Source organism: Procambarus clarkii, chromosome 23, assembly GCF_040958095.1.
Source record: "Procambarus clarkii isolate CNS0578487 chromosome 23, FALCON_Pclarkii_2.0, whole genome shotgun sequence".
NCBI classification, from domain to species: Eukaryota; Metazoa; Arthropoda; class Malacostraca; order Decapoda; family Cambaridae; genus Procambarus; species Procambarus clarkii.
In genome coordinates, this window is record NC_091172.1 from 38,101,297 (window position 1) to 38,111,433 (window position 10,137).

Consider the following 10,137-nt stretch of genomic DNA (forward strand, 5'->3'; position numbering starts at 1 on the left):
TACCACTGCACTAGGACAGAGCCTAGTGACAGTTAGCTCAGAGGGTGTGCAGTACAGTGCATGATGATGATTCCAGATAGTTTGCAGTACAGTGCATGATGACTGATGATCTTGAAGAATTTTTAGTAAAGTTTACTGTTGTGAAAAAGTATCAGTTGTAGACAACTTAGTTTTTTCTTTTTGTTTTCCGGTGCCTTATTTCATATGCCTCAGTAAACTGGTTCTTTTTTTTAGTGATTTTATTTACTTCCCCTAGACATGTATAGAAGGCCTGGTGGTCTTACTGAGATTTGATCACGTTAATTATGACTAGCGATGCTGTAGAGAACTGGGGCATGACAATGGACAACCAACGTAACGACCGACTTACTGTATTTGGACTACCAACATAATGTCCCTCTTACTATATTTAGACTACCAACGTAACTACCCACTTACGGTATTTGGACTAACAATATTAAATATTAGCATCACTTTTACAATACTTATTGTTTTTTAATCGAACAAATGCTTCCATTTTTGCTATTTCAAAGTGAATTAAATAAATTACAAATTATCAAGATTCTAATTATTTGTCAAATAATGTAGAATTGCCTACATTGTCAAATTATCATGACAATGTAGGCCTAATGGAGTTTTTAATACGCACTAATTAGCGAAATATACTTTTACACATTTTTCAAATACTTTATTGAAGATAACGTAAAATAATAATCAGTTAATTTAAATGGGTGTAAATTTAGCTGGAGAGAAAAAGGCTCCGCCAGGAGTTGAACCTGAGTCTGCCACTTCAAAGGCGGCCGTGCTGACCGCTGCACCACAGAGCCGGACTCTGGAATAATTATGTTTTATATATAAATGTTACTGACAAAACGGTTATATCAACAATATATATGATAATAAGTTACAAGGAGTGAAGGTAAGTATTACAATACAAGGTATGGCAGATTTACAATACATTGTGTGGCAGTAGGTCTTGCAATACAAGGTGTGGCACAGTTACAATATAAGATGAGGCAATAATTATTTTAATACAACGTGTGATAGTGTTACAATACAAGGTAAGGAAGCAGTTGTTACATAATGTGTTGCAGTAAGTCTTACAATACAAAGTGTGGCAGAAAGTTTTACAATACAATGTTTAACAGTAAAGTGGTACAATACAAGGTGTGGCAGTAAAAAATACACAAGAGGATGTCGCACTAAAAGGTACATTACAGGGTGTGGCAGTAAAAAATACACAAGAGGGTGTCGCACTAAAAGTTACATTACAGGGTGTGGCAGTAAAAAATACACAAGAGGGTGTCGCACTAAAAGTTACATTACAGGGTGTGGCAGTAAAAGTTACATTACAGGGTGTGGCAGTAAAAGTTACGTATGAGGGTGTGGCAGTAAAAGTTACATTACAGGGTGTGGCAGTAAAAGTTACATTACAGGGTGTGGCAGTAAAAGTTACATTACAGGGTGTGGCAGTAAAAGTTACATTACAGGGTGTGGCAGTAAAAGTTACATAAGAGGGTGTGGCAGTGAAAGTTACATTACAAGGTGTGGCAGTAAAAGTTACATTACAGGGTGTGGCAGTAAAAGTTACATTACAGGGTGTGGCAGTAAAAGTTACATAAGAGGGTGTGGCAGTAAAAGTTACATTACAGGGTGTGGCAGTAAAAGTTACATTACAGGGTGTGGCAGTAAAAGTTACATTACAGAGTGTGGCAGTAAAAGTTATATTACAGGGTGTGGCAGTAAAAGTTACATAAGAGGGTGTGGCAGTAAAAGTTACATTACAGGGTGTGACAGTAAAAGTTACATTACAGGGTGTGGCAGTAAAAGTTATGTAAGAGGTTGTGGCAGTAAAAGTTACATTACAGGGTGTGGCAGTAAAAGTTTCATAAGAGGGTGTGGCAGTAAAAGTTACATTACAGGGTGTGGCAGTAAAAGTTACATTACAGGGTGTGGCAGTAAAAGTTACATTACAGGGTGTGGCAGTAAAAGTTACATTACAGGGTGTGGCAGTAAAAGTTACATTACAGGGTGTGGCAGTAAAAGTTACATTACAGGGTGTGGCAGTAAAAGTTACATTACAGGGTGTGGCAGTAAAAGTTACATAAGAGGGTGTGGCAGTGAAAGTTACATAAGAGGGTGTGGCAGTAAAAGTTACATTACAGGGTGTGGCAGTAAAAGTTACATTACAGGGTGTGGCAGTAAAAGTTACATTACAGGGTGTGGCAGTAAAAGTTACATAAGAGGGTGTGGCAGTAAAAGTTACATTACAGGGTGTGGCAGTAAAAGTTACATTACAGGGTGTGGCAGTAAAAGTTACATAAGAGGGTGTGGCAGTAAAAGTTACATTACAGGGTGTGGCAGTAAAAGTTACATAAGAGGGTGTGGCAGTAAAAGTTACATTACAGGGTGTGGCAGTAAAAGTTACATTACAGGGTGTGGCAGTAAAAGTTACATAAGAGGGTGTGGCATGTGAAAGTTACATTACAAGGTGTGGCAGTAAAAGTTACATTACAGGGTGTGGCAGTAAAAGTTACATTACAGGGTGTGGCAGTAAAAGTTACATTACAGGGTGTGGCAGTAAAAGTTACATTACAGGGTGTGGCAGTAAAAGTTACATTACAGGGTGTGGCAGTAAATGTTACATAAGAGGGTGTGGCAGTAAAAGTTACATTACAGGGTGTGGCAGTAAAAGTTACATAAGAGGGTGTGGCAGTAAAAGTTACATTACAGGGTGTGGCAGTAAAAGTTACATTACAGGGTGTGGCAGTAAAAGTTACATTACAGGGTGTGGCAGTAGAAGTTACATTACGGGGTGAGGCAGTAAAAGTTACATAAGAGGGTGTGGTAGTAAAAGTTACATTACAGGGTGTGGCAGTAAAAGTTACATTACAGGGTGTGGCAGTAAAAGTTACATCAGAGGGTGTGGCAGTAAAAGTTACATTACAGGGTGTGGCAGTAAAAGTTACATAAGAGGGTGTGGCAGTAAAAGTTACATTACAGGGTGTGGCAGTAAAAGTTACATTACAGGGTGTGGCAGTAAAAGTTACATAAGAGGGTGTGGCAGTAAAAGTTACATGTAAGAGGGTGTGGCAGTAAAAGTTACATTAAAGGGTGTGGCAGTGAAAGTTACATTACAGGGTGTGGCAGTAAATGTTACATTACAGGGTGTGGCAGTAAAAGTTACATTACAGGGTGTGGCAGTAAAAGTTACATTACAGGGTGTGGTCAGTAAAAGTTACAGTAAGAGGGTGTGGCAGTAAAAGTTACATTAGCAGGGTGTGGCAGTAAAAGTTACATTACAGGGTGTGGCAGTAAAAGTTACATAAGAGGGTGTGGCAGTAAAAGTTACAGTTACAGGGTGTGGCAGTAAAAGTTACATAAGAGGGTGTGGCAGTAAAAGTTACATTACAGGGTGTGGCAGTAAAAGTTACATAAGAGGGTGTGGCAGTTAAAGTTACATTACAGGGTGTGGCAGTAAAAGTTACATTACAGGGTGTGGCAGTAAAAGTTACATAAGAGGGTGTGGCATGTGAAAGTTACATTACAAGGGTGTGGCAGTAAAAGTTACATTACAGGGTGTGGCAGTAAAAGTTACATTACAGGGTGTGGCAGTAAAAGTTACATTACAGGGTGTGGCAGTAAAAGTTACATTACAGGGTGTGGCAGTAAAAGTTACATTACAGGGTGTGGCAGTAAATGTTACATAAGAGGGTGTGGCAGTAAAAGTTACATTACAGGGTGTGGCAGTAAAAGTTACATAAGAGGGTGTGGCAGTAAAAGTTACATTACAGGGTGTGGCAGTAAAAGTTACATTACAGGGTGTGGCAGTAAAAGTTACATTACAGGGTGTGGCAGTAAAAGTTACATTACAGGGTGTGGCAGTAAAAGTTACATAAGAGGGTGTGGCAGTAAAAGTTACATTACAGGGTGTGGCAGTAAAAGTTACATAAGAGGGTGTGGCAGTAAAAGTTACATTACAGGGTGTGGCAGTAAAAGTTACATTACAGGGTGTGGCAGTGAAAGTTACATAAGAGGGTGTGGCAGTAAAAGTTATGTAAGAGGGTGTGGCAGTAAAAGTTACATTAAAGGGTGTGGCAGTGAAAGTTACATTACAGGGTGTGGCAGTAAATGTTACATTACAGGGTGTGGCAGTAAAAGTTACATTACAGGGTGTGGCAGTAAAAGTTACATTACAGGGTGTGGCAGTAAAAGTTACATAAGAGGGTGTGGCAGTAAAAGTTACATTACAGGGTGTGGCAGTAAAAGTTACATTACAGGGTGTGGCAGTAAAAGTTACATTACAGGGTGTGGCAGTAAAAGTTACATTACAGGGTGTGGCAGTAAAAGTTACATTATAGGGTGTGGCAATAAAGGTTACATTACAGGGTGTGGCAGTAAAAGTTACATTACAGGGTGTGGCAGTAAAAGTTACATTACAGGGTGTGGCAGTAAAAGTTACATTACAGGGTGTGGCAGTAAAAGTTACATTACAGGGTGTGGCAGTAAAAGTTACATTACAGGGTGTGGCAGTAGAAGTTACATTACGGGGTGTGGCAGTAAAAGTTACATTACAGGGTGTGGCAGTAAAAGTTACATTACAGGGTATGGCAGTAAAAGTTACATTACAGGGTGTGGCAGTAAAGGTTACAATGCAAAGAGCAGTAGTATTACAATACAAGGCGGGGGGTGGGGTAGCTGTTGAAACGCAAGGTGTGATTGTGTTACAATACAACGTGTGGAAGTAAGTCTTACAGTACAATGTGTAGCATTGTTACAATTCAAAGTGTAGCAATAAGTGCTACATTTCAAGGTTTGGTTGTATTACAATACAAGGTGTGACACTCCTACAATTCAAGATTTGGCAGTGTTACAATTCTAGGTGTGGCAGTAAGTGTTACATTACAAGGTAAGGCACTCTTACGTATCAAGATTTGACCGTGTTACAATGCAAGTTGTGGCAGTGTTACAATACAAGATTTGGAAGTGTTACAAGTGTTAATGGTGTTTCTGCAACACCATTAACACAATTAATGGTGTTGCAGAAAGTGTTAAAATGTACAGTGTGGCAGTGCATCAAAACAAGGTGTTGCAGTATTACATTACAAGGTATAAAAGTAAGAAATATATATCAAGGGGTCGCAGTGTTAGAATAGTAGAAGTAGAAGAATGTGTTACAACACCAGGTATGACAGTAAATGTTGCAATTCAAGGTGTGTCAGAATGTGTTACAAAACAAGGTCTGACAGTAATTGTTACAATAGATGGTGTGGAGGTGTTACTGTATTTGGTCAACAAGGGCAACGACCAACATACTGTATTTGGAGAACTATCGAAACGTTCGACTTACTGAATCAGGACTTCAAACGCAACCTTTCACTTATTGTATTTGGACTACCAAGGTAACGTCCCACTTACTGAATTTGGACTACCAACGTAACGTCCCACTTACTGTATTTGGACTACCAACATAACGTACCTTTATAAGTTTTACAATACTTATTAATTATTGTTTTAACGGAACAAGTGGGTCAATGTTTACTATTTCAAAGAGTATTAAATAAATATAGAATTATCATGACAGTGAAGATATAATAAAGTTTTTCTTATAAGCTGTAACTAGCGAAATATAATTTTACATATTTTACAAATATTTTAGTGAAGATAATGTAAAATAATAATCAGTAAATTTTCTGCGTGTCACTTTACCAGGAGAGAATAGGGTTCCACTAGGAGTTGAACCAAAGTCTGCTACTTAATTTTTTTTTTGTTTGCAGGGATATTCCTGCGCGGGCCCTAAGCCTCTGACTGGCCCACTAAGTGTTGCTTGTTTCTAGTTTACTTGGGCTAAGTATGAGTATTTATGACTCGTATGGTCGCTTCAGTAAGATTTTTGTCCCACGTGTTTAGCAACTTCTTAGGCTCGGTTGAATCTAAGTTGAAATCTTAATGGGTTAGCAACTCTGCACTGTGTTAGATAATGCAGAGTTACAAATCCATAGGGCGGCTGAATTGACCGTTGCTCCACAGAGCCCGGCTCTGTAAATATTATGTTAATTATTTAAATGTGGCAGATAGAATGGTTTTATAAACAATATATATGATAATAAGTTACAAGTTGTGACGGTAAGTATTACAATTCAAGGTGTGACAGTGTTACAATACATTGAGAGGCAGTAAGTATTACAATGCAAGATGTGGCAGTGTTACAACACAAGGTAAGGCAGTAAGTGTTACAATTCAAGGTGTAGAAGCATGTGTTACAACACTAGGTAAGACAGAAAGTGTTACAACACTAGGTAAGACAGAAAGTGTTACAATTCAAGGTGTGTCAGTGTTACAAAACAAGGTCTGGCAGTGTTTCAAAATAATGTAGCAGTAAGTGTTTCAAAACAATGTGACAGTAAGTTTTACAGTAGAAGGTGTCACGGTGTTTCTGTATTTGCAATACGAACGTAACATCCTACTTAATGCATTTGTATATATAACGTTACATCCTACTTGCTGTATTTGGACTGCCAACATAACCTTCCACCTATTGTAATTGGACTACAAACGTAACGTCTCAGTTACTGTATTTGGACTACCAACATAACGTCCACTTTCAGTATTTGGACTACCAACGTAATGTCCAACTTAATGTATTTGGACTACCAAGGTAAAGTACAGCTAACTGTATTTGGACCACCAACGTAATGTCCAACATTATGTATTTGGACTACCAACGTAACGTCCCATTTATTGTATTTAGAGTACCAATGTAACGTCCCACTTACTGTATTTGAATAACCAACGTAACATCCTATTTAATGTATTTGGACTACAATTGTAGTAGTGTAAACTCGGACAAGTTGGAGCCAATTTGCTTTTTTCGACGTCTCCACGTTGTCTGGGTCCGTTTTCATTACCCTGGCGAACAGGTTGGAGCCGTTTTGCTTGTTTTCACCAGCTCTATCTTCTTCGGGTCCATTTTCGTTACCCCAGCGAACAGGTTTGAGCTGTTTTTGCTTTTTTCGATGGCTCCAATTTGTCCGGGTCCGTTTTCGTTACCCCGGGGAATGATTGCTCACCTTGAATTTCCTGAAAATTTCGCTCAATGTGATTAAAAGGCTCCAAATTATCCAAGTCTGTTTTCGTTTCCCCTGGGGAGTTATTGCTCACCTTCTTGCCCCTAAAAAAATCGCTCAAAGGGATTAAAAGGCCAGCTTTCCTCTAGCTTGTTTATCAACACCCCAACGAGTGATTGCTGGCCTTTTAGTCCCTTCAAATTTCGTTCAAAAGGGTTAAAAGTCCGTCGAGCCAAATGTTCAATTATGTCATCCATAATCTTTTCATAATAAGCCTGTTTACAGTCATAGCGTATTCAAAACCCATTTTTTTATTGTTCCCAATTTTTAAAACATAATTTTTCTAGTTAAGACTGCATGTTGAATAAAAGAAATAAAATTGCAGAAGACCTTTGTAGGGAACCATACAGGATCTCCAGCTCATGTTAAACATTGGAACACTACTCAACCCCTGTTGGAGTCTCCAAGCACATGCAAATATTTGTTATTAAATAATTTTCAAAACAAAAGCTATAACATCACTCAGACATTTTCCTTTATTCCTCCCACACTGCTAATGCCATGCACACCTCATTATCGCCCAAAACACCCCACTGTAGCATATATCCATCTATATCCAATCACAATACTCATTCAGTGTACATGTATATGAACTAGATTGGGTAGATATGAATAGAAACTGCCTTGTATGGGTAAAATAGTCCATCTGCAGTTACTTTCATTCTTTGTTATCATAACCTTAATAGAATCGTCATCATCCCCAATGAGGTCTGCTCCACCAATGAGGCACGATGGTTTAGCCGCCCATGATGTTACAAAGGGGTTCCAGTGAGTGATCTAACCTCTCATTAACACATTAGGTAAAATCTCTTAACGGCTCACCTTATTTCAGTAAGTGTCATCACAGGCTATGCAATAATGCTTTGTATCCACTAATATCTCTGCCTATTTTGTCATTGCTCATATATTTTTTATTCAATTCATCAACCCTACCTAACGAACCTAACCTAACCTATAATAAACAAACAAAAAGCCATTATTTCTACAGAAATAAGATTCGTTGCTTTAGCAGTGCATGACGTCTTGGTCACACACAAGACCTAGCATATCTCCTTCCCCCATTCCCCACCCTTTTCTGTTCGTCCCTCCCCATATTTATTTCCCATCCCCTCTCCTTTGTCGTGCTGGCCCACACCTTGCATAAAACTGTGAATTCAAGTGTCCTTAGGCAAGTGAGACGTCGCAGGAAAATCGTCCGCATCTTCCCCAATCCTCCTCCCAATCCTCCTCACACGCCCGTTCCCCAACCGTTTCCCCTTTCCTAACTTCTCTATAGCCATTGACAAATGAGGGGCAATAAACTCATTTTTCTCACTCGTGGGAAGGAGTGAGAAATCTGCAGCAAGGAAACATAACCTTCTGGGCAGGCCTATTGCCAATTCTGGAGCTCGATTAGTGGAAACCCAGGGAGGCCTAGTGGGTGGAGCTAGTCATGGCACTGGTTGGCTGGACCAAGGCCTAGAACCGGACTTTTGAAATCATTGGCTCAAGACTTGGAGAGGCGGGTTTATTGAGCCTAGGAAATTAATTGTGGGTGGAGCTTTCCTCCACTGGTAAGCTTGTGAGAAAATATTTAGTGTGTCTTGGGTGTGACTTGGCTATCCAAAAGTACCTAAGGACAGCCATTCAACATCTGTGGCCGGTAATTGCAGGATAAGGTAATGTGCTCTAGAGTACTCATGTTCCATCTGCGAGATACCATTGCCTCATGGGACTTAATTACAGCTAGGATATAAATAAACGTGTCTTTTGTTAAATAAAGTGCTTAGTAATGTATTTTGATGTTGGGATTGAGTATTAGAGATGTTGGGGTGTAGCATGTTTGGAGCAGAAGCTCTTTTGTTTATGATCTTGTAAATAATAAGTTATGTTCCTTATAATTGTTTTTTTTGTGGTTGTTGGTTGTTGATAATAAACTATGTGGACGAAAATTGTTTCTCTTCCGCCTTCAAACGTAACAGTGGCGACGAGGATTATTAAACACTTAAGGCAGTGTTTGGTGTACGAGACGAGGTATGAGGATCAGGAGAGAGCAGGGTACATCGTGTGGACGGGTGGACGCTTGGCATATAACAGTTGAGTTGTGCAACCTACCGTGGCCATGGCTACCCCGCTCATTTCAATGGAGCCGTTTAACACTACCAAGATCTCATTGGACCTTGGCTCAGCCTTCTGAAAGCAAACTTTCAGTACCTTGGGATTAAGGAGGACGCCAACGAAAAAGCAGTACTCTTAGTTTCACTGGGTTCTGAATTATATAGTGTTTTCCGTATTTTGTGTGCATCAGAGCTACCCCACACGAAGACCTATGTAGACCTGATTACCCTGCTTAAACATCATTATGTAGTGAACCCTTCATATCACAGGAGTTTGATGGATTTCCAGAAGAGGACGAAAAAGCAGCAGGAATCTGTACACGATTTATATGCGGACTTGAAGGCGTTGACGAACCACTGCAACTTCGGAGCACAGTTTTTTTTTATTATTATTATTTTCTACCACAGACGTGGCCACACATTTACAATGCTAACCAGAATATATACACTTTCTTCTGTCCTCCATGGACAGAAGAATGGTCATAGGAATTATAGGAAGGTTAGGTTATAGGTTATAGGTTATAGGTTATAGGAAGAAGGAATACACATAAGGGGTTATTTAGAGATGTGTTAAACATATAGTTCAAGGGTTTATTGAACAATCAACCACAGAAGGTGATTCGGTGTTTTTAAAATGTTAAGCTAACCTACATACGTAAATACCTAGATACACAGATTTACGTATGCCCAACATAAAGTGTTCGATGTGTCTTTTACATAGTGTCATTAATGTGCATTTACAAAGGTGAAATGTAATTCTGATCAGCTTGCATATATACTTTATACACATACATATACATACACACACACACATACATATACGTACGTATACATACATATATATATATATATATATATATATATATATATATATATATATATATATATATATATGATATAGGAAGAAGGAATAC

The 10,137-nt window shown here is 38.9% G+C and overlaps 1 non-coding gene across 1 annotated transcript; it reads right to left on the minus strand.

Annotated features, from left to right (window-relative positions):
- Nucleotides 1–755: 755 nt before the first annotated feature.
- Nucleotides 756–827, minus strand: TRNAQ-UUG (transfer RNA glutamine (anticodon UUG)). The gene has a single exon. It is a non-coding gene; the product is annotated as a tRNA-Gln (tRNA).
- Nucleotides 828–10,137: the final 9,310 nt, after the last annotated feature.